Genomic DNA, 26,742 nt, shown 5'->3' with positions numbered 1-26,742 from the left:
ACCATATATCACCCAATTTGACAACAAACTGTGATGAGAAAAAACAAAAAAGCTATTGGACCTAAGGGAGTTGTGTGATATGTGCCTCATTTCATACTACTTTACCAATATTTCCAGAGAAAACATAAAGATCTTCTGATAAGGGGATACTAGGGGAATATAGTATATAAAGATGAATAAGACATTCCTCAAAAATTTTAAAAATAAATATGAGGATATGGCATAAACACATACAAGTCCTTAACAGTATGGAAGCTACTTAAAGAAAAAAAATTCAATTCAAAGAAAAACAGCAAAAGCAGTAATATTTGAAAATGTTCTTATTCTTCTCTCAGGACTTCAAAGTATTTGGATCTTAAAACTGGAAAGAACCTCATGGATCATTTCATCCAACTAATGATTAAATAACAACAATAATAATAAAAACAAAAACAATCAACATTTTTATGACACTTTATTGTTTGCAATGTATTTTACCTATTCTGGGTCATAATATGTGTATGAGCAGGATTCAAATTCAAGTCTTTGTGGGTCCAACTTTAATACTATTCACTATACTCCCTTACTCCCAAGTGGCCTCTTTTTGAATAAAAATAACTTCTAGAAAATATTCTATTAGTAGTCATCTAGTCTATTGACTAAGAAGAAAACAGCTCATTTCACTTTAGTATACCTCTAAATTTTAGGAAGTTTTCTTGATTTATTTTAGCCAATAAATTAGCCTCTTTTCAATGTCCTCCCTTTGATACTAATTCAGCCTTTAGCACCAAGAGGAGCTTATCCTTTCATTCTTTCATGTGACAATCCTTCATATACTTAAAGGAAGTTATTGTGTACTCCCTTCATGCTGTTCTTTTCTCATAACTAAACATCATCTAATCCTTATATTTATGACCTTGAGGTCCTTCACTATTTTATCAGTCCTCTAGATCAGACAAGTCAAGCAGGCATCCTTCACAATGCCCACAGAAAATTTTAGTGCAATTTGAATCAGATTAAAAAATTAAAAATTAGAAAATATTTAATAATATAAATGAAAGTTTAATAAAACAAATATGTAACATTTTAAATTAAATTAACATGAAGCCCAAAGGGTCCTTATGTACAGAAAAGTAGTGCCCATTTTTATTTGAGTTTGATATCAGTGGTCTAAAGCCTATGTAGTCCATTAGTGTTTAAAAAATGGGAATTCAAGAACTGAATATTATTACTGGAGATATTGTTTGACCAGAATAGAGTACAGAATAACTATTTCTTTTGAAATAAGGTAATATTTGTAAAGTTCTTAGCAACTTACCAGGAACATAGATGTTTAATGACTGCTTATACCTTTCTCCTTTCTTTCCTTTTCTAGCCTTGGATACCATGCCCCTTTTAATATATTCCAAGTTTGCTGCATGATACTGATTTCTTTTAACTTTTCAGTCAAATAGAAATAGAGGCATGGATTTTGGAAAACATACATTTGGAAGATAGATAGAGAGAAATGAATGGAGACCCTAGAAAGTCTCTTTTTGTATCTCTGTGTCTCTCTGTATGTCTGTGTGTCTCTCTCGCCAAACGCAGAACACAAACAAAATGATGTCAAAAGATATATATATATATATATATATATATATATATATATATATATATATATATATATATAACTACAGAAACACATATACATAGACATACATATATGTGTATATATACATATCTATGTAAATATGTAAAGAGAATCCTTTTGTTAACACTAAACCATTGCAATAATTAGTAAAATAATTAGTAAGAAAAGATAGATCTAAATGAAGAAAACACTGTATCCAAAATAATAATGTAGCTAAAACACAGTCATCAAAATATTTCAAACATTTGTTAAAGATAAGGACAGTTTCAATAGAACATACCAACATACATGGGATGATGAAGTCCTCAGAGGCAAATTTATATTCCTGAGCAAAAGAGAAAAAAGAAATGAATAGTGAATTGATTATGTAATAATAAAGAAAAAAGATAAACAATAAAAATGTTATTTTTAGAAATTAATAAGGCAAAATAAAATTCTATTAAATAAAACCTTTTTAAAAGAACAATATAACCTATAAACTTTTAGCTATTTTTTTCTTCAAAAAGAGAGGAAGAAAAAATCACCAAACCCATGGAAAAACAAGTGAAAATATTCCCAATGGAGACAAATTAAGAAAATAATCATAGATAATTATTTCAAATGTATGTTTAAAATGTAAATGGAATCTACACACAGAAACACATATGTGTATATCTATATCTTTATTTATATATATTTATAGTTATATTCCCCAAATGGAGAAAACATGCATTGTTAAATCTAAACATGCTGAATTCAGAGAAAAACTAACAGTTTTACTCTCATTGAAAAAAAAAAGAGCCTCAAAAATCAGCCCTAATATTTAAAGAACAAGTAAGTCCTATTACATAAACTATTTTTAAAAACAAAGAATGATTGCAGAATTTTTTCTGAGTCAAATATTGTCATGTTTGCCAATAAATTTAAAGATGAGGATGAGAACTACAAACTAACATTATTAAGCAATATTAATTGTGTTTACGAAATACAATTTTGAAAATACATCCGAGGAGTATTTTTTACAATTGGTGCACAATTTTAATTCAATATAAAAACTATTATAAATTACTTAAATAACAAAATGTTATATCAATGGTTACAAAATGCCTTTGATCAAATGGAATATTGACTTAAACCAGGAAAATTTAAACAAAAATCTGTCATGATGAAAATCTTTCTATCATCCATGCAAAATCTAGAGGCCACATTAGAATAGTGAAACATTTGAAAGGTTTCTATTATTAATATTATTTTACCTAAATCTAGCTATGTTACCTATAACAATTAGGAAAGGGAAAAATAAGACAATAAGCTTTAAAAAATAGAAAATAAATAAAATCTGTCTCTTGTTGAATATGAAAAAATACTTTATATAGAAAATCCATAAGAATCAACAAAAAATTCAAATCATTACTTAAAGCAGCAAAATGGAAACATTCATTTTATAGAATTTAAAATTATAAATACATATACATAAATATGTGGGATATTAACTGGGATGTTAAGTGACCAATACACAGAAGACCTATATAAAACTATGTGTTTTGTTTTTTTAAGCATTTTTTTCTTTATACAATTTAAGAAAGATCTAAATACAGAAGTGTTCAATATTCATATCTGTATTAATATAATAATGATGACAATTTGGGGTACCCAAATTAATATATGTTTAAAATAATCCATCCAACAACACATATTTATTACATTTCAATTATTAAAAAAATAAAAACCAACAATAACAACAACAAAAAAAAACTACTTGGTGCAGTGTATAGAGTGAAGGACTTGCAGTCAGAAAGACCTAAGTTCTAATTTTGCTTCTGATGCTCATTAGCTGTGTGATGCTGAGCAAGACACTTATCCTCTATGTGCCTCAGTTTCCTCACTTCTAAAATGAGGAAAACAATAGCATTTAGCTTCCAGAATGTTTGTGAGGGTAAATGGTGATATTTGTAAAGTGCTTTGCAAAAACTAAAATGCTATATAAATTCTAGTTATTACATTTATTTATGATGATGATGATTGCATCTCCCTGACGTCAAGGTTGTTTTTAAGAACAAAGGACAAACAGCAACCTCTGTGAACAGCTCCCACTCACAGAGGTTGTTGTTTGTCAATTGTTCTCAAAAACACTCCTCTCTTACTCAAATCTAATTCACTTGCATGTTATGGCATCACTTTGCTGATGTATCATGGTTGTTGTCTTGGAGAATGAAGGAAAAGAAACAATTACTATGAACCAGCCACTATATTTTATATGGAGGATAAAATGATAAAAATTAAAAATATCCTTAAGGGATAAATTCCATTAGGAACACCATATCTAGTATAGTGCTAAATATGATTTTATACAGAATATATCTCTATATATTCATACATATCTATCAATCTAGCTATATATATATATATATATATATGCATACTATATATCTGTCTGGTAGAGGGAAGGGAACAAGCATTTATACAATGCCTACTATATACCTAGCAATGTGCTAAGAACTTTACACATATCTCACCTAAGAGATAGCTGTTACATTTTAAATTTGAGAAATCTGAGATTAAAGTTAAAGAATTGCCCAGGATCACAAAGCTTGTAAGTGAATTATACTTGAACTTAGGGTTTCCTGATGCCAGGCTTGGCACAGGGTATTGTGCTACCCAGCCCCCATATTTAAAGAAATTTTAGGTGCTTTGGGAAGGGAAAATACTAATGCTGACTGGAGGATGTAACTAATGACTTCTTTAAGACTGTGGTACTTAAACTGTTTGGAAACAAGGTTTATTTTTTGGAATTGAGGAAGAAATGCATTTCAGGTGAATTATGACTATCATAAATGCACAGAAGAAGAGATAGAATGTTGTGTAAAACAGGTCACTTTGACTGGAATATAGAATGTTGGATCGGCACTAGTATGTTATAATGCTCTTAGAAGGTTTATGCCAGATTTTGAAGAACTTTAAAACTTAAAAGAAATAGAAACACTTACAACTGGTCCTGGAAGAAATAGTGAATTATGGAGTTAATTAGATAAGGGAGTGACATGGAATGTGATTAAAAAAAAGTCGATTTAGCAGTTGTTTTGAGAATATATCAGAAGTGAGGAAAGATTACCTGATACATGATAAAAATAGTGAATCATTTTAGTGAATTAAGTTAGATAAGCAGTATTGAGAAGCAAACTAATCAGTATAGTGTTTGATAAACCATAAGAACATAAATGATGGAGAAAAGCGCTCTTTACTCACCAAACACAGCTGTAAACAAAATGGATAATAGCTTGGTGGATCTGAACTGAAATGGAGGAATGATCTAAACGTAAGAATCACACCACTGTAAAGGGCATCATTACAAAGAGATGTAAGATCCTAAGGTTGGAACTCTACGTATAGTAAGGAATTGTTTATAATGTTCCTTAGTTTTATTTTTCCTTTTTTTTTTTTTTTTTTTGTTATAGGACATAGCTTTCTGGGAGAGCATAAGAAGAGGCATATATATGGTGAGGTAGAGGTGATAGAAGTTATGCTGTGGGTCATTAGGAATATAATAAACAACACTCTCTTGACCTTTGACAGTGGAGTCTTCAATGATTCTCAGTAGCAGACAAATATGTTTATTATTCTATCCTGAAGCACAAACCCAACCTCACAAAGACTCTTCCCACAGCTCAGAGAGGCAGGCCTAGTGTATGGCTTTCATGCAGAAGGTGAAATATGAAGGAAACTTAAAAATCAAGTTGCCTTTAGTCTTGGAATACAAAATAATGTGTTTCTAATTGAAGAGCATATGAAGAAAACCACCATAGTAGATACAATTTTTCCAAACATTGATAAAAATTTTCAAATAAGCGTAGTAAATTGGCTACTATCCTGACCACTTATCATTTTAATGTTTCTATGAGCAAAAATTCACCATTAAGAATCTTAATGGAGCTTGGATATACAATTTGATAGCAAAACAGCAGAAATTAAATTGGACTTTACACACATGAGAGATAATGAAGCTGTTTCTTCATTACCTTCCACCTTGGAAGAGAAGTTTCATTATAGTCACTTCTTGCGAGTAGTAGAACTTGTCTAAAAGTACACTAGGAAGATGGATCCACTGGAGATCCTGAAAGTTCTATATACATTTTTAAAAGTTGCAATAATTCTGTGAAGCTACTAGACTTGCAGTCTTTGCATTAGGTGAAGGAGGATTCTTTTAGACTTATCAAGTCAATAAAACCAAATCTTGAATTGAGTCTCACCTCAGCTCAGAAATCAGAAAACTGGGAAAATTCACAAAGCACATTATTCATATTAAATTGATGCTTATGATCCTTATGGTCTATTATTAAAATATTTTAGTGATGAAATTCAAATATCTTTGGGAGATAGTTCCCTGTTGATCTCTAATTCTGATGTGATTCTTCTTTGATAATGGGCAAGAAGTTTTTAATCAACATCAACAGATTGATGAAAAACATCTCCCTCAGTTATTGGCTATGTTATCTTAGGCAAATTATTCTACTTCAGTTTCCTCTTTAAAAATAAAATAAAATTAAAATGACATAGCTGCTCTCTAAAATTTATTCTAGCTCTAAATGTTTTATTCTAGTAATAATTCATTATTAAAATATTATCTCTTAAAATACATTAAAATCTATAGCAGCCTTATTATCATAATATTTCTGTATTTAGATCAATGCTGCAGACACATTGTCTGTCACGTAAAAAGAGAGGTTTTTAATTTTTTTTGTTTGTTTGTTGTTGGTAGAAGTACGCACTTAATGGGATATGGAATGAAATATGAAAGTTAAATTGATTTCTTAAAAATCTATTTAATCTAATCCAATAAGTATTTATTAAGCACTTTCTATGTGGCTTTATGTTATACTCTGCAGATACAATAATAATAAAATTAATAAAAAGATGGTCCTTGACCTCAAGAAGCTAACAATCTAATTGGAATGGTTGGAGGTGGGTTCTGGGATACACTGGAGGTGGCATTGAAAACAAGCAACCAGCAGATGCAAAATAGAGTACATGCAGAAGTCCTGTTTCTGCCCTCCATAAAGAGAGGCTCTGATAGGAATTTGTTACTCAACTCAACAGCCCTCTAATCAGAAGGAATAAGTGGTATCAATCAAGGCTTGAATAAGCAGCACAGTGATGACATTAAAAGCAATGAATTTAACCTGGGAGGGGCATTGCCTTCCTGAAGTTGGAACCTGGCAGTGTAGGTAATACAAACGGGAGTAATTAATAGAACTAAATGCACATTTTTTTCTTTCAAATATACATATGTATAATTTTAATAACATAAAATATGTCCTAAAGCCTCTTACATGAAGAAAAAAATGAAATAAAGACATGTAAAAGATTCAGCTAGGGGTGGGGTCATGATAGCAGAATTGAAGAGACCCTCAACAGAGTTCTCCCAACATTCCCTCTAAATAATTTAAAAATAAAAACTCGTATCAAATTGTGGTATGACAGATGAACAAAAGGGAAAAGTGAGACACTCTTCTTGTCCAAAATAACTAAAGAGAATAAAAAGATATATGTAACTAGGGGATAAAGGTGACTTAGCCCATGAATTTAGAACAGGAGTAGTAGAAAGAAGGGAAAGGGACCTGTATGTGCCAAAATGTTTATAGCAGCCCTATTTGTAGTGGCTAGAAAGTGGAAAATGAATGGATGCCCATCAATTGGCGAATGGCTGGGTAAATTGTGGTATATGAATGTTATGGAATATTATTGTTCTGTAAGAAATGACCAGCAGGATGAATACAGAGAGGACTGGCGAGACTTACATGAACTGATGCTAAGTGAAATGAGCAGAACCAGGAGATCATTATACACTTTGACAGCGATATTGTATGAGGACATATTTTGATGGAAGTGGATTTCTTTGACAAAGAGACCTAACTGAGTTTCAATTGATAAATGATGGACAAAAGCAGCTACACCCAAAGAAAGAACACTGGGAAATGAATGTGAACTATCTGCATTTTTGTTTTTCTTCCTGGGTTATTTATACCTTCTGAATCCAATTCTCCCTATGCAACAAGAGAACTGTTCGGTTCTGCAAACATATATTGTATCTAGGATATACTGCAACATATCAAACATATAAAGGACTGCTTGCCATCTAGGGGAGGGGGTGGAGGGAGGGAGGGGAAAAAAATTGGAACAGAAACGAGTGCAAAGGATAATGTTGTAAAAAAAAAAAAAAGAACAGGAGTAGTGGGAAACAAATAGCATCAGGTTTGAAAACTCAGTAAGGGAACATAGCAATTGGGATTATAGGACTCCTGTGCTAGCATTAGACACAGGACCGGATGCTATTTGGCAACTAAATTGCCTTACATATTTCAGGGTGATAGTTCAAAGGCAAAGATAAACATTTTTTCATAAAGAAAGAGAGACTGCTGAGAAGCAGTGTTACTCTTAGTCACAATGACAGAGGCCTTGAGAGTAGTATCAATTGCAGCAATCCCAATCAATAAAAGAGAAAAAAGATCAGATCAATTGATAGGGTTTACAAGAAAAAAAAAAAAAAAAGAAAAAGAACATATGCAAAGTCTGCAATTAAATTTCAACGTGAAAATCAAGAAAACCAAAAGGGAGATTAAGAAAATTGAAAGTATATAAAAAAATGTTCTCATAAATAAAATTCGAAAGTGGTTTTCTGAAAAAAATTGATGAATCATTAGTTATTTTGATTTTTTAAATGAAAAAATCAAATTATCATTTAAAAAATGAATAGGGTGAATGTGCCATCAATGAAGATGAAATTAAAGCAATCATCAGGAATTATTTTGCTCAATTATATGCCACTTGAAAACAAGCAAAACAGATAATCTAAATGAAATGAATGAACATTAATAAAAATATAATCTGCCTCGATTTATAGAAGAGAAAATAGTTGGCTTAAATAACTTATTAAAAAAAAAAAGAAATTTAAAAAATCTTAAATGAACTTCATAAGAAAAAATCCATAAGATCTAATGGATTTGCAAATGAATTCCATGACATATTTAAGAAACAATTCCAATACTATATAATTTATGTGAAATAAATCAGGTGTCCTGCCAAATTATTTTTATGGCACAAATATGCTCATTTGATATCTAAACTAGGGAGAGGAAAAACAGAGAAAGAAAAGTATTAAAAAAATTCCTGAAGGATTATCACTGAATTTTTTAAATTATTAGCCATGAGATTACATCAGTTTATTATGAATTTGAATAGGTGAGAGTCATATAAGGAACAGTTCTATGTTAGAAAAACAACAAAACATTATTTTATAAATAGTTTTATGCAAAAAAGACCTGTGAAAAAATATATCATTTCTGATTAAAAAAAAAAAAAAAAGAAAATCCACAAACAAACATAGGAATAAATGGAGTCTTATTTAAAATGATAAGTAGTATCTATCTAAAACCAAGAGCAAGCATGTACTTTAATGGTGATAAACTTGAAGACTTCCTAGTATGGTTAGGGGTGAAGCAAAGATACCCATCATCACCACTAATAGTCAACATTGTCCTAGAAATGTTGTCTATAGAAAAAAAAAATGAAACTAGTCAATGAAGAAACAAAACTCTCTCTCTTTATAAGTGATAAGATATTATACTTAAGAGAACTCTAGAGAATCAAGCAAAAAATGAAATAATAATTTTAGCAAAATTGCAGAATATAAAATAAACCCCTATAAATCACCAGCATTTCTACATATTACCAAGAAAACATAGCAGAATATGCTTTAAAAAAAAAGAAAGAAAAAAAAAAGAAATCCTATCTAAAACAATTGTTGATGATATAAAATTGTTGGGAGTCTGCCTGCCAAGACAAATTCAGGGATTATATGAATATAATATAATTACAAAAAAAAATCACTTGAATAAAGACAGATGTAAAAACATTAGAGAAATATTCATTGCTTATGTGTAGGAGTTGATAAATGATCAATTGATATGAAGTCAGTTTCCAGAAGAAGAGATCAAAGTTACAAATAATCACATGAGAATGCTCTAATCACCTACTGATTGGAGAAACTCAAATCAAAATAAGTATAAATATTGCTTCACATAAATCAGATTGCCTTATAATACAGAAAAAAATTACAAATTCTTGAGGGAATATGAAAAAAATAGGAATTCTAAGAGGCTGTTGATGAAGTTATGAACTGATCCAATAATTCTGTAGAAAAATTTGGAGCTAAGCCCCCAAAGCTATAAAACTGTACCTTTGCTTCATCAATATCACTACTAGATCTGTCTTCCCAAAGAGATCAAACAAAATGGAAAAGATCTTATTTGTATTTAATTATTTATAATGTTTCTTTTTGTGATGACAAAGAACTGGAAATTGAGGAGAAGCTGATTGAGGAATGGCTGAACAAGTTGTGGTATATTTCTGATGAATTGTTTTTCTATAAAAAATGTTGAGCAGGATGGTTCCAGAAGGAAAAAAAAACAGAATAATTATCTGAATTATTGCAAAGTGAAGTAAGCAGAACCAGGAAAACATTATACCTAGTAAAATCTATATTATAATGATGTTCAACTTTGAAAGAACTAGCTATGCTGATTAAAACAGTAATCTAAGATAATTCCAAAGGATGTAGACTCAAGGATATTGTTAAGCTTTTTCTTTTTTGGGCTTGTGTTTTTTTTACAAGATGGCACAGGCATAGATATGTTTATGATGATATATATGTATATGTGTGTGTGTGTAGGTGTGTTTTTACACACACACACACATATATATGTGAAAATTTCCATATATGCTTACATACATATATAAATCAATTTTAAATTTCTTGCCTTCTTAAAGAAAGGGTAGAGACAGAAGAAAGGGAGAGAATTTAGAGGGTTGTTTTTTTATATGTAATTAGGAAATGTCTAATGGAATAAATAACTATATTAACATCAGTTAACAACAAACATTTAGCAGTATTCCCTGGAGTTCTCTTCTCTTATTACACATTGAAAATAAAGACCTTCAATTATTTATTTTCTGAATATTTGGCTATCATGGTGATAGCTGGATTTTCATTTGCTCTTTAGGAAATATACTTATTTTTAGGTCTTTGGGGTACCATGAAATAAACTATATATTGAAATAGATCTAGTATCACATAAAGGCCTATAACTTTTCCAGTATATAGTAAATCTTGACTTACCAAGACTTCCTTATTTCTCCAGTAAGTCTGTGGATAAATGTTTGCATAATCCATAAAATATCAGTGACAAAGTTAAAGAAAAATTAGATTTTTAGCCTCATTTCCTCATTCTTCCCTATTTCTTGGTTGTTCTTGCTACAGCTAAGTTTGGGGGTGGGGAGGTGTTTTCAGTTATTGTGCTATCAGTCATCTAAATATTTGTTCATCAGATTAAATGACAATAGTGATATGGATTCTAAGTATTTACCATTTGAGAGTCAGTGCTCAATACTTGATCAAAATTTGAAAAATAGATCTTTTGAAAATGCGTCATGTTTCTCCTTGCGTGAGCAGGGACATTTTTTCCCCTAATTCGAATAGGACTGTACCTTCGGGAAACAAGCTATAGAAAATGTATACTACTTTGATGGCATCTCTGACCTGCATGAAGATGAAACTCTTTCAAAGTTTTATTATCCTTTTTATAGACTTAATAAAGAACAAGTATTCTCTCCTAAGGGGGATATTATTTAATGGGTTTGCTTCACTTCAAGAGAATGAAATTGTAACTCTTTGGAATGATGAGAATTCAGACAGAAAGAAAAGAAATTTGATTTAAATGGTACTAGGAATTTACTGATGTAAGAATGGAGAAGATTTCAGGGTCACTTATACTGAAAAGATACTCAGGATTCTGACCTGTTATTCCCAACGAATTGAAGTACATATAATTAAGCTTTTGGTGAAGAAAGGGTGGCTTTGAGTGGCTAAGCAAGACAAAGATGACTTTATGTAGAGTTTTAAAAAAGAATATAGGATAATAGGATTGCATTATAGATAATAGATTGCAATACATAGTAGATTGATTCCTTTCATAGGTTTTGTAATTTATAAATCTTTTTTTTGATGTTCTGACCTAAAAATAAGACTACATGTTCACCTTCTAGTCTTATCAGTTTTTATATCAGCAATAGCTCAACAAGAAAATTACTTTTATCAAAACACAGTCAAATGAAATAATGGATCTTGTAAAGTTAATTTATCCTCAAAGTAAATGATTTCATGCAAGACTCTGTTCTAAAGAATATGTTTTAGGGAAAAACAAATCTTGGTTTAACATATATATGATTTCCAGAGTAGAGCCAAGATGGTGGAGTAAACTTGGGAAATCCCCTGAGTTCTTTCCTAAAATCCTCAGATATTCTCATATCACCCTAAATAAATATGAGAGCAGCAAGACACACAAAAAGAAACTGTGAAGCAATTTTCCAGCTCAAGACAACTTAGAAGGTCAACAAGAAAAGTCTATTCCACTATGGTGAGAATGGAGAAGCAGTACAGTACAGGCCAAGCCAGTGCAGATTGGGCTCCAGAAAATAAGAATCAACCTCAGTGTGACTGAATCAGTGGCAGTAGTGGTGGTTTCCAGATCTCTCAGTCCACATATGCCAAAGACAACTTAGAAGATCAGCAAGAAGTTTGTCACACCTATGTGAAAGTGGAACACAGTCTAGCATAGCACTCTCTAGTATAGCCCCTGCCTCAGAAAACCAGGAGCATGTCATAGGAACCACTGAATACGCAGGGGTGGCAGTTGCTTTCAGAGCCCTCAGTTCACAAACCACCAAGAGGTTGAACAACTAATCAGAAGATTAAAGGAGTTACTTTGCTAGTGCTAAGGTAGGACTTTGTTGCTTTCCAACACTCAGATTTGGGTTGTAGTCCTAGGTGGTATCCCAGGCTTAGGAGAAGCATTAGCACACTGGAACTGACAGCCCCAGTGGAACAGGGACCCTCATCAAAGTTCTAGGACAAAAAAAAGTGTGTGCTTGTTCATAAACCAGATCACATGCCAGAAGAGTAGTAGTAATTTCTTCTCCTTAAATTATACTATCTTGGAAGACCTGAAAACTGATAAGTCCCTACTGGTATGTGTGAAAACAGCACAAAATCCCTGAAGCTTGGGAATGTGCACACTTCACCCAGGAAGCAGACCCCTACCTTAACAAAGAATTAAAAGTCAAATAACATTCTGGGGAAATGATCAAACAACAGAAAAAAAATAAAATAAAAAAAAATTATAAATTTTTATATATGTGTATATATATATATCTGTATATATATATATATATATATATATGTATATATATATATATATATATCTGCATATATATATTATAAATAAAAGAATTACTATGGTGACAAAAAAAATCAAAATACACACTCAAGAAAAAAACAAAGTCAAAGCTCCTATATCCAAAGCTTCTAAGAAAAATGTGAATTGAAGAGCTGAAAAAAAGATTTTGAAAGTTGAGTAAGAGAGATAGAGGAAAAATTGGGAAGAGAAATGAAAGTGATGCAAAAAAATCATGAAAAGTCAAAAGCTGAGTAAAGGATACAAAAAATACTGAAGAAAATAACATTTAAAAACCAGGCCAAATGTTAAGAAAGTATAAAAAAGCCAAAAGGGAGAAGAATGCCTTAAAAAACAGAGATGGGCAAATATAAAGAGAGGTACAAAAATTCACAGTAGAAAAAACCAAAACCAAAAAAAAGTCTTAAAAAGTAGAATTAGCCAAATGGAAAAAGGAGATACAAAAACTCACTAAAGAAAATAACTCCTCAAAAATTAGAATTCAATAATTGGAGGCTAATAACTTTATGAGAAATCAAGAAACAATAAGACAAAGCCAAAAGAATGAAATAAAAAGACAATGTAAAATACTTCACTTATAAACAACTGAAGTGATTATAAAGAAAGTGTCAGAAGTAGGATTGGAGTGCAGATATTGATGGCTTTCGGGCCAGGACTCATTCTATGAAAATAATAGATGATGAGGAGACACCTACTAGCAACTGGAAGAGCTCTACCTCTTGGCTCTCTACCCTCTTGGCTCTCTACCTTGGTCCCTCTTGCAGAAAAACAACAACAACAATAGTATTATTTAGGAGTGTTCAGTCAAAGAAAACCCTGAGCATTGGAAAAAAAACTCCTTATTTCTTTATTGCTCACACAACTTGCATGAGATGAGAGTCAATATATGAATTACTAATGGTGACATGGAAGACCATCAAGCCTACCACTCCCTCCTAAATTCTTCTGGACTATATAATTTGTCTTAGCACTATAGACATCCCCTCCTTCTGTCATCTAAACTCATTTATTTTTAACCTAGGGCTCACTGAATCTTGTCATTTACTTTTCCACTGCTGCTTTGGAACTTCCAGGCCTTTCTTTTTGCCCTAAAATGGAACTTTCTTTAATATACTATTTCCTCCAATTAAAATGTGAGCCTCTGAGAACAGAAACCACCACTTTTTTTTTTTCATTTGCATCCTTAGCATAGCAATTGGAAAGCTCTTATATATAAATTCTTTTTTAAGCTATTCCTTCAAGCATTCCTTCATATTGGTAAAAATAAATCAACATGACTGGCATCATCAAATATATAATATGTTTGGCAGTGGGTTGATCAGAGTCCTTAATCAAGTTAAAACTTTTACTCCTCTAACTTACTTGATGAGCTTTTAGAATGTGATGGAAAGATAATTTCCACTTACAGCAAGGTGCTAAGGTTTTGTCATTTTATAATTGAGGGCATTATTTTTAGTCTTGTAAAAATTTGAGATAAGAAAATAATGCATTGCAGCATCTGTATGTAAAATCTCTCTAAAACTAATGTAAAAATTGCACCAGGCCAGATTCTGATGGGGAAGTAGAAGTCATGGTGAATCCTTTAAATGGCCTAAGTTGGCACTGATGAAGAAATCTGCTGACACTGGGCATGGGGTTGGGCCAGGAACATGTAGGCACTACTCCAGCACTCAGCTAGAAGCTTAGCAGAATAGCAAGAGAAAGTCCTAAATTTATAGTAAGACAATGTCAGACTCATATGGGACACTGAGGTGGGGACAGACAAGAAGGCAGCATTATTGTCCACAACACAGTTTTGGATCACAGACCCATGGAAGACTGCAAAGGGGAAGGGCATAGTTTTTTTCCTGATTAGGGGCCCCTGCATAATGTATCATGAGGGAAATACAAAAGCAAATGACTCAGATCATAGAAAAATAGTGGGATCTCATTTCTAGCAATACGACCAGTCTACAAAGAAATTACCAGGGCAAAGATTCTAGAATAATGGGGAACCAGTAGTTCACTCTCTTAAACAGAAGAATTTCCTATCTGAATAGTAAGGAATAAATCCAGCAACATTCTAATGGAAACCCAGTTCAGGAATTTATATGGCTCAAACATCTGGCCAGCATTCAGACTTTGTTTTGGATCTGATCATTCTGGGAATGTTGAAAAATTGAATGGCTCTGACATCCTGAAATAAAATAACACTAAGCATCCCAAAAAGTCAATAATAGGACTTTCTAAAATATGGCAGAATCTAGTCCTAATATTAAGAACCACATCAGGAAGAAAAGAGAAAGAAAAACTCAGCATAGCAAATTATTATGGAATTAGGATGCTCGATGGCCAAACATACAAGAATAGAATGACTCTAAAATCTTCATAAACAATGCTTCAGAGAAAAAAATATAAACTGGACATAAAATCAACTAGAATATCTAAAAGAATGAAGCAAGAATTTTTTTAAAAAACTAAGGAAAATTAATTAAAAATTGAGAGCTCTTGAGGAAAATATTGCAAAAGGGGAACAATGGAAGAAAGAATTAGAAAAGGAATAAACAGCTTTGCCCAAACTACAAAATCTCTGAAAAAATAGAATGGACCAAATGGAAACCAATTACTCCATGAGACAGCAGGAAATGTTATACAAAATCAAAAAGTGTGGAAAAAGAAGAAGAAAATATAAAGTATAGCAAAGACAAATAATTTATAAAATAGAACAAGGTGAAAAATAAGAATTATAGGACTATCTAAATATGATGGACAAAAGAAACAGACTAGACATATTTCAAGAAATTTTGAAAGAAAACTTAGCAAATTTCTTAGGATAAACAGGCAAAGTAGAATAAGAAATAATTCATTAGTTATCTCCTGAAAACATGCACATACATACACGTATGTGCATATACACATGAAAAATCCTTGCTACAAACATCCTAATAAAAATGCAGAATTTTCAAGTCAAAGAAAAATAAATAATGTAAGCCACCAGAATGAAAAACAAAAGATATCAAGAAGGTACAGTTGGGATTGCACATTATTTAACAGCCATCACTCTAAAGAATCTGAAAACCTTGAATATGATATCCCAAAAGGTAAAGGTATGGATTTACAGAAAATAAAATCTTAGCCAGCAAAACTGAATATGATGCATTTGGGGAGGGGGGGAATGGATCTTGGATGTCCAAGCATTCCTGATGTAATTTTTTTTTAAATTAGAAAATAAGAAAAACAAAAAGGCGAATATGATAAGCAATAATAATTGACTAAACAAGGAATAACTACTTGTTTCATATATAGAATGGATAACTTATCTATCATAATCATAATTATGAGGAATCAAATTAGATGATCTGTTAGTTATATTATGTTTTGATCTTACGAGAAGAATATATTTTTAAAAAAAGAAGAAGAGGAATACAGTACGCAGAAATCTGAGGAGGAAGGAAAGGAAGACAAGAAAGTTAGGGAGAGTTATTTCACATTATTAGGGTTCACCAGTAGATATTTGTACAAAGTAGGAAGAAGGAATGAAGTGAATGACTCTTTAAATCTCATCTTCTTCTGAGCTGGATAAAGGAAGGAAGTAAACATATATACACAAAGAGTTTGGTACAACAATACGTTTTATTCAACAGAGAAATAATAAAGAAGATAGATTGAGAAAGAAATTCTAAACAAAACAAATTCTAATGATGTTCAAAAAATATTTGTAGCATTTTTGAGATGACAAAAATCAGAATCTGACAGGATGCCCATAAATTGAGTACAAATATACAAGTTATTATTGTAAATGTAAGCATACTATTGTGATGGTGTGAATAAGAAATGTGGAAAAAACTTATATGAACTGTTAGTGAATGAAATGAACAAATTTAGAAGAATTTATGCAATAACAGAATTGTGGTAATAATTGGTAACTTATCAGGATCACTAATGATAAAACATGCTATCTACAGTGTTGATACAGAGGTAAAAGACTTAGATTACAGAAATATATTCTCTCTCTTTCTCTCCATTTATATAGCCAAGGTACAAATTTGTTTTGATAAACTGTGTTTATAACAGGATTTGTGTGTTGTTGTTTTTTTACTTCTCAAGATGAGGGAAAGATGCACACATGGGAGGATGAGAAAGTAGTTTTCTCTGTTGTTGTTTTTTAAAGAGGGGAAACAGGTTTAATAAAATCAACAAACTAAAAGATAATTAGCAGCATATTCATCATTCCACATCCATAGTTCCCCATCTCTGCCTAAAAAAGTGGGGGAGATGCCTTTTTCATATTTTTATGGGTACAAATATTAGTTGCATATTTTGAAACATTCAGTTTTGATTGGCTATGGCCTTTTCATTTATATTGCTATATGTATTGTGTATATTCTTTTCTTGATTCTAACTTCATTTTGTTTCTTTTAATATGCCTTCTCATGCTTTTCCAATACATTTTATTTATTTAGTTTCTTTCTTCATTTTTTTAATGAAATCTTTTTAATTTTCAAAAGATATTTTAATTTTTCATCATTAATCCTTGCAAAACCACTAGAAACACTGCTGGATCAAAGGGTATGCACAATTTGATAGCCCTTTGCACATAGTTCCAAATTGCTCTTCAGAACAGTTGAATCACTTCACAACTCCACCAACAATATATTAGCATCCCAGTTTTTTCCCATCCCCTTCAACAATGGTCATTGTCTTTTCCTGTCATCTTAGCCAATTTAAGAGGTATGTAGTGATACCTCAAAATTGTCTTGATTTGTATTTATTTGATCAATAGTGATTTAGAGCACCAGAAAGCAGATTTCTAATAAATAAAAATAAAAACCCCAATACAATGAAAAATGCAAGTAAAAAAAGTTTGAGACCTTTGATGACTTAGCACCTAATTACCTGCTTAGAAATAGGGAAAAAATGCAAAATTTCCATCAATTAATAGAATTAATGATAACTGGACATTGATCTGATGACCTGGCCTAAAAGTTGTCAATATTTTTAAGGCCACTAGTATGATATCATTTGCAAATAAACTCATTGCACATATTCAGAATGGAGAAGTAAATCAACTAATTAGAAGTTTTTTGAACTACAACCTCAGTAGTTTTTTAAGCAGTTGTCGGCAATTGAAAAATTGGACTCTGGAAACCTAAATTCAAATTCAAACTTAGGAACTTACTAGCTATACAAGTTTAACCCTCCAATCAAGTTTCAGATACTCTTATTTCCTAATCTGTAAAATAGGAACAACAAAATTCCTAATAATGAACAATCTACTTCACTGAATTTCTGAAATTTAAAAAAAGTCCCTCAAATATTTTATCTTTATGCTGTTTGAAACTATTATGAAAGTTTTCTTTAAAAATAAGAATAAATATTATTTCCCATTTAGTGGAGCAAATAATGCATATTTTAAGCAATATATTTATGAGAAGAGGCATAAATACAGGATGAACTTACAAGTTGAGAGAACATGAAGATATAAAACAATAAATTATAGGACTTATAATTGGAAATGTCCTAAGATGCTATCAAATTCAAGCCCTCATTTTTACAGCTGAGCAAATGGAAACATCAAAGATTCCCAGAGTCACGGTTTTAAATCTAAATCATTGACTCCAAAGTTAATATTATTTTTCCTATTTAGCAAGGACAATACATATATCTAAAAAACTTCTTGATGGGACCAGTAAATGACTTTTGGTCAGACTATTCCTAAGTGATTGAGATGATACTTGCCTACAGTTCTTCCTGACACAAAGACAAGCCCTCCATGCACTATTACATACTTTTTCTTGCTGCTTATGTAGGTGTTTAATAAGTGAATTTTATTCATTTGAAATGGGAGGAAAGTATAATAAATAAAGACATTTTAGTTAGAAGTAAACCATTTTTAGCCAGTGTGAGCTGACAATAAAGAAAGAACATGGTAACTAATTTGAAAAAGAGAACTAATTTTTAAGATGTTTTTATAATTATAGTTCAGCCTCACCTATTTTCATTTCATTGATTTTTGACTGGTAGGCCATTTTCACCTTACTTCTGATACTGATTGAGTTGTGCTCACTTCATTTGTAGAGGAGAACTATAATAAACTCAAAACTAAAAAACAAAGCAAGTTTTACTCTGCTTACTTATCTAGAGGCTAAAGAGTCACTTTCACTAGTGAAATAACAATTTGGAGCGGACCAAATTTGATCTAATATTAACTCATAACCCTTTTATGAATTAATTTTATGGTTTTGAAGATACATACACACATACAAAAACACACATACATGTATATTTCTTGCATGAATGGTGTATCATGCTTCTTTTCAACTCATTTTATCATTTACTAAATTATACTAATGATACTAAAATCATATTTCATTTGACTAGTGAAGAATTAGCACAATTTACTCTTAGGAAAGATCTAATTCTGTCACCTATCCACTAAATAAATTAAAATCATGCTTAAAATATAGAAAGCTATCATCTTTTTTAAAAAAGATGGAATGAAGTGCCCATTGAACAAGTTAAGTCAACAATAATTTATTGTTCACTATTTGCCAGTTTATTATTTACTTTGTACTAAACACTGGAGTTATTGGACATATCAAAAATAATATTTGACTTTTTTGACACTGCTAAAGTAAACAAAATGATATGTTTGGCAGCAACATGTTTCACAAAATACTAGAAAGATAATTACAGGATTTTCAGAGGTCCCATAGAAGGGACTTCTAAAGAACATACACTAAACCACATTTAACCAAAAATTCTCTCTCTTGGCAAAATCCCCAATAAACACTGTCTAGGCCTTGCCTAAAGACATCTATTGAGGGGAAGTCCACCATCTTTCAAGGGCACTAATTTGTTAACAGATTTGTCAGAATACATTTATATTTTATCATAATTAAAGTTGTAACTTTAGTTCATGGAGCCTAGTATTATCCCCTGGGGATCAAAAAAAAAAAAAAAGCCTAAGGTCCCTTTTATAAGGCAGCCGATTGAATACTAGTTATGACTATCATAATTTCTTTTTTAAAAATTTTAATAGCCTTTTATTTACAGGTTATATGTATGGGTAACTTTACAGCATTGACAATTGCCTCTTGTTCCAATTTTTCCCCTTCTTCCCCTTACCTTCTCCCCCAGATGGCAGGATGACCAGTAGATGTTAAATATATTAAAATATAAATTAGATACACAATAAGTATACATGTCCAAACTATTATTTTGCTGTACAAAAAAAATTAGACTCTGAAATATTGTACAATTAGCATGCAAAGGAAATCCAAAATACAGGCAGGCAAAAATATAGGGATTGGGAAGTCAATGTAATGGTTCTTAGTCATCTCCCAGAGTTCTTTTGCTGGGCATAGCTGGTTCAGTTCATTACTGCTCCATTGGAACTGATTTGGTTCATCTCATTGCTGAGGATGGCCAGGTCCATCAGAATTGGTCATCATATAGTATTGTTGTTGAAGTATATAATGATCTCCTGGCCCTGCTCATTTCACTCAGCATCAGTTCGTGTAAATGTCTCCTGGCCTTTCTGAAATCTTCCTGCTGGTCATTTCTTACAGAACAATAATATTCCATAATATTCATATACCACAATTTATTCAGCCATTCTCCAATTTATGGGCATCCACTCAGTTTCCAGTTTCTGGCCACTACAAAGAGGGCTGCCACAAATATTCTTGCATATGCAGGTCCCTTTCCCTTCTTTATGATCTCTTTGGGATGTAAGCCCAGTAGTAACACTGCTGGATCAAAGGGTATGCACAGTTTGATAACTTTTTAAGCTTAGTTCCAAATTGTTCTCCAGAATGGTTGGATGTATTCACAATTCCATCAACAATGTATTAGTGTCCCTGTTTTCCCACATCCCCTCCAACATTCTGCATTAATTTTCCCTGTCATTCTAGCCAGTCTGACAGGTGTATAGTGGTATCTCAGAGTTGTCTTAATTTGCATTTCTTTGATTAATAATGACTTGGAGCATCTTTTCATATGGCTAGAAATAATTTCAATTTCTTCATCTGAGAATTGTCTGTTCACATCCTTTGACCATTTATCAATTAGAGAATGGCTTGATTTCTTATAAATTAGAGTCAACTCTATATATATTTTGAAAATGAGTCCTTTATCAGAACCTTTGATTGTAAAAAAATATTTTCCCAGTTTATTGCTTCCCTTCTAATCTTGTCTGCATTAGTTTTGTTTGTACAAAAACTTTTCAGTTTGGTATAATCAAAGTTTTCTATTTTGTGATCAGTAATGATTTCTAGTTCTTCTTTGGTCATAAATTCCTTCCTCTTCCACAAGTCTGAGAGGTAAACTATCCTGTGTTCCTATAATTTATTTATAATCTCATTCCTTATGCCTAGGTCATGAACCCATTTTGACCTTATTTTGGTGTACGGTGTTAAGTGTGGGTCAATGCCTAGTTTCTATGGCTATCATAATTTCTACCAAAATTCTTATAATATCTTAGTAAAGCAAGTCAATAAATGCTTTATAAAGAATTGTGCTAGGCACTGTGAATACAGAGACAAAAGAAGTAGGATCTTTCTATTCAATCAAGTAGTATTTATTAAGCACCCACTAAGTGCCAATCACTAATATAACCACTTGGGATGCAAAGAAAAACAAGACAGTCCTTGCTTTCATGGAGGTCGAATGGGGAAGATAATATGAAAATAACACATAATCATATATTATTATATCAACAGAAGAAAAGTAATAGCACTAAGTGTGATCAGGAAAGGGTTCTCATAGTGAAACTTTAACTGATATTTAAAGGAAGTCATGGGAATGAAAAGGCAGAGAAATGAATTTTACAAATGTGATTCAATATGCAGACATAAATTAATATAAGGTAATTTCTGGAGTTATAAATCTCTAACTATAACTGAGAAAGACCTACAGTCATTGGTGGCAGTGGGATTTTGCTTTGATAGAAGATAGGGATTCCAAGAGGTAAAAATAAGAAGAAAGCATTACTCTAGACATAAGAGAGAATGTGCTAAAATCTCAGAAGTGGAATATGGAATTTCATGTATAAGAAAGAGTTAACATAGGACAGTTTGGCTAGAACAGAGAATAGATGAATTAATATGCAACAAGATGAGAAAGGTTGTTGGGAACCAGATTATAAAAGATGTCAATGTTAATTAGTTTTTTTTTTTTTTTTAATAAAGGAGTCTTTAGGAGTCATTGAAGATTTGTGAGTGGGGAAATGACATGTTAAGAATTATGATTTAGGGATATCAACTTGATAACTATGGAATGCAGGATAGAGTAGATTCTGTGTGGGGAGAGGCTAGAAACAGGGAGACTGAATAAGCAGTTGTGATATTTCAGATGAGCAGTATAACTATGTGGGTGGAGAGAGAGAATGAGAAGTTATAAAACATACGAAGGGAAACTAGACTAGGTTTGTCAAATTACTACATATGGAAGATGGAGGAAATAGATGGAAAAGACCTAAAGGTTTCAAACCTGGATCTATGGAATGATAGTATTTTCTTCTTACTCTCAAATGTATCTTTGGCAGCTTTATACTTTCTAATACTCTTTTGCCTCAATATCACTTTTCTGGGCTGTGGAAGAATAGATTAAAAATTAATTGGAAAGTAAATAATCTAATCTGAAAAATGAGTGAGTCAAAAACTAAATTATAGAAACAATCAATAATTTCATTAAAGATAATGACAGCAATGGGACAACATACCAAAATTGTGGGATGCAGCCAAAACAGCACTTAAGAGAAAATTTATATCTCTAATCACATACATCAATAAAAGAGAAAAAGAGCAGATCAATACATTTGGCATGCAATTTAAAAAATAAAAAAATAAAAATAAAAATCCCCCATTAAACACCAACATGGAAAATCCTGAAAACAAAAGAGAGAGAAGTAAAATTGAAAATAGAAAGAAAAAATACAACAAAACATTAAACTAAGAAATAAAATGAGAAGCTATTTTTATGGGGAAAAAACACAAAATAGATAAATAATTGCTAAGCTTTATTTTAAAAAAAGAACAAACTTAACTGATAGGCACCCCATCTATTTCCAATTGTCTATCACTAAAAAAGATTATATATAGATATGGATACATAGATGATAGATACACAGACATATACCTACATATACATGTATATACACACATATGAAAATTACATATATACATACACATATTTTCATATATTTTTTTCTCTTTCTTTCATCTTATTGGGACATGAACTACTTGTAGTATGGCTTGTTCCAAGAGTATGCATAATTTAAAAGCTTTAAGAGGCATATTTGATATTTATCATAGTCTTGCCCGTATTTGTCATTTTTTCTTTTTTGTCACTTTGCCAAAAAGTGTGAGTGTGAGGTTGTAACTTGAACTTATTTTAATTTGTATTTTTCTAATTATTTGTTTTTGAAACATTTATTTTTTGTGTTTCTTTGAAATTTCTTCATGTGAAAATTACATGTTCATGTCATTTAACCATTTATCTTTTGGGAATGGCTTCTCTATTTCAGAAATTAGACTTTTTTCCTTACTGGGGAATGGGAGAAATCAGGAGAACAGAGATCAGAGATTTAATACAGGAAATGATTTCTCTGCTTTTCAAGAGAGGGACAAGAGATACTAGTTGCAGAATCACTCTTAAAGTGCCATGTGTGAACTAACTCCTGACCCAGAGACACAGAAGCTTTAGCCAAAAGAACAAGCTCCAGTTAGATGCCACATTGACTAAAATGACAGGGAGAAATGAAGCAATAGATTTTTAAAAATTAGTGCTCTGGAGGAAAATATTCAGAAAATAATTTGAAACAAAAGGGAGAAAACCTTATTCACCTAGTGGACTCTTTGAAAATATACTCCTTGATTAATTGATCATTTAAAAAAAAAAAAACTGAAAATTTGTCACTGAAAAAGTGGATGGTACAATTGGAATTCAGTGACACTATAAGAAATATTTTAAGAGTCAAAAGATTGAAAAAAATAAAAGAAATGCATGTATTTCCTATTAAAAACAAATGTCTCAGAAAACAGATATGTTGATAAGCACTGACTTCCCTGAAAATCATGACCAACCCTCCCCCCCCACACACACAAAACATCTGGTTATTTTATTTCAAGAAAATTACTCTGATCTATTAGATTCAAAACCAAAGTGAAAATAGAGTAAATGCACTGATCACAACCTGAAAGAAACCCCAAATTAAAAATATCCTAGAATATCATAGCCAAAATCTAGAGCCTAATCAAAGAATACTACTTGGAAGCCAGAAAGAGTTTCTGTGCCAAGAAACTAGTCATGATGAAGGGCTTAAAAATGAAAACAAGAATAAGAGTCTATAAAACTGAGCTAAGTTGGGCGCAGCTAGATGGTGGTGGTAGTGCAGTGGATAGAGCACCACCCTGAAGTCAAGAGGATCTGAGTTCAAATCTCACTTCAGACACTTAACACTTCCAAGCTGTGTGACCCTAGGCAAGTCACTTAACCCCAATTGCCTTAGCAAACAAAACAAAACAAAACAAAACAAAAACAAAACAAAAACAAAAACAAAAACTGAGCTGGGTACTTTAATGGTGGGAAGAGGAAAAAATAACTTTTAATAGAAGATTTTCAAGTGTTCCTGATAAGTTCTAAGATAAATTTAGAAAAATAAATACTTTTGAGAAATTTCAAAGGAGTTACATATTGATAAAGTGATTGTGTTCTAATAGGAATAGAATAGAATGCCTCTTTAGAATTCTACTGTTTTTTAAAATCACAGAGATTAAGTAACATACAAACACAAGCATGTATTTTTGTTCTCTTTTGTTTTGTTAACCTTAAGAGAAAAAAGAAAAAGAAAGAAACAAGTGAAGAAGAAAGGGGAGGAATTAATTAATTTTCTTAACTTGAGTATTCAATAAAAGTGATTCACACATGAAGGAAGGGAAACATGAGAGGAGCAAGAATTTTGTGAATATCAGTGTATCACGTTGAATTAAACAAATCATGATTGAACACATACATATACATACAGAATTTGAATAAGATTTAACTCAACAACAAAAGAGAGAAAGAGAGAATCATGAAGGAAATTTAAAAATGAAGGGCAAAGCTGAGGAAACAACAGTCAAAAAAAAAAAAAAAACTACCTCTCCTCTAATAAGTTTCTACGATCTTTTAAACCAAAGTCATATATATATTTGAAATTATTATAGGACATTGTATAAGATGTTTCTTTAAATATGTCTAGTTTCTACTAGACTGCTTTCCATTTTTCAAGAAGTTTTTGGCAGTGACTAATTAGTATCGTTAAATTCTCCAAACACTTATGTTGAATTGCTTTTTGAGTTTTGTGTACCTACCATAGTACTATAATCAACTATTCTAATTTTTTTTTTTAAACCAGCAGCAGATCAATTACTGCTGCAAAATATAGTTTGAGATTGGGTATAACTATGAACCCTTCTTTCCCATTTCTCCCATTATTTCTCTTGAGATTCTTGACTTTTTGTTAATTTTGCTATTATTTTTTAGGTTCTATAAAGTAACCTTTGGTGATATGATTTAACTGAATCTCTATGTTGTCATTTGAATTTTATTGGCATGATTCAAACTTGAGCAATTAATTGCTCTTCAGTTATTTAGGCCTATCTTAATTTTTTATAGAGCTTTTTGTATATGTATCCATATAATACCTGTGTGTGTGTTGTTAACTAGATGTTATATATAGTTTTTCTTTTTAATGGAATAAATATAATTAGTAGGAAAGTAGTTAATTGGGAACAATCTTCATAGCAATGTGATATATAGATATGTAATAAAATGATTGAACTAGATTTTTTAAAAAAGAAACTTGCTTTAAAGATTTTTCCCCAGTTTCATAGTTCTCTTTTAAATTTTATGAAAGTGATTTTGTTCATATTTTTTTCAAAAAAAAAAGTACATTAACAAATTTGCCTATTTTATCTCCTAAGGCAATTTTTTTTAGTTTTTCTTCCTTTTTTCCTTCTTTTCTTCTTTCCTTTAAAACTTTTAAAACCTCAGAGTTGTTTTAATTTTATTTTTACTAATGGTTTAGAATGTTTTTATATGAGTACTGAAATTTATCATGACTCTTTTGAAAACCATTAAGTACTTTGAACTTATGACTGTAATTTGAATATGTATCCTTTTTTCTTGTCACAATAATTTATAATCTTTTCCTCATAGTAATCTTTTAACATGAAAATTATTCCCTTTCTAATGTGATTGGGACAATGCAAAGCATTTACCTGATCTTAATTTTACTATAGTACTAGAAATACTAATTATAATAATTAATCAAGAAAAAGAATTTGAGGGGATAAACCTACAAAAGAGAAAACAAAATAATCCCTTGGTGCGGATGAAATAATGGTTTACTTAGAGAATCTTAAAAAGTCAACTAAACTTAATTAAAATAATGAATAGTTTTACCAAAGTTGCAGGATATAAAATAATTCCACATAAACTACCAGACTTTCTATAGTTCACCAAAATAATCTAGGAAGAGTTATCAAAAGAAATTGCACTAAATTAAGTATAAAATATATAAAATAGTTGGGAACTTACACATCGGGACAAACTCAATAACTTTATAAAGTAACTATATAACTATAAAATATCCTTTAGAAAAATATAGACATAATTAATTGGAAACCCTACCTTGAAGGTTAGGACAAGCTAGTAAAGAAACAATGACAATACAACAATAGCAAGAAAATTGGTGATCATTAGTTGGGGAATGGTAGACCAAAGTGTTGTATGTGAATTAATGAAATTAAAATTTACTCTTGGTCTCCCAGAGGCCATTAATATGGACATATAATATAGATGCTTTTGAGGGTGAGGTTAAGG

At 31.2% G+C, this 26,742-nt stretch overlaps 1 protein-coding gene across 18 annotated transcripts in view; it reads right to left on the bottom strand.

Annotated features, from left to right (window-relative positions):
• Positions 1-26,742, bottom strand: part of PTPRD (protein tyrosine phosphatase receptor type D) — a 2,844,105-nt gene that overhangs the window by 2,464,643 nt on the left and 352,720 nt on the right. For 17 of the 18 annotated variants that reach the window (XM_051987498.1, XM_051987402.1, XM_051987374.1 and 14 more), the window contains exon 2: positions 1,890-1,934. The gene's annotated coding sequence lies outside the window, so the exon portion shown is untranslated. The remainder of the gene's footprint in view (positions 1-1,889; positions 1,935-26,742) is intronic. The other variant, XM_051987397.1, reaches the window with a different exon arrangement.

This window comes from Antechinus flavipes, chromosome 1 (assembly GCF_016432865.1).
Source record: "Antechinus flavipes isolate AdamAnt ecotype Samford, QLD, Australia chromosome 1, AdamAnt_v2, whole genome shotgun sequence".
NCBI lineage: Eukaryota > Metazoa > Chordata > Mammalia > Dasyuromorphia > Dasyuridae > Antechinus > Antechinus flavipes.
The sequence above is the reverse complement of the archived record's forward strand: the minus strand, read 5'-3'. Positions and strand labels throughout refer to the sequence as shown.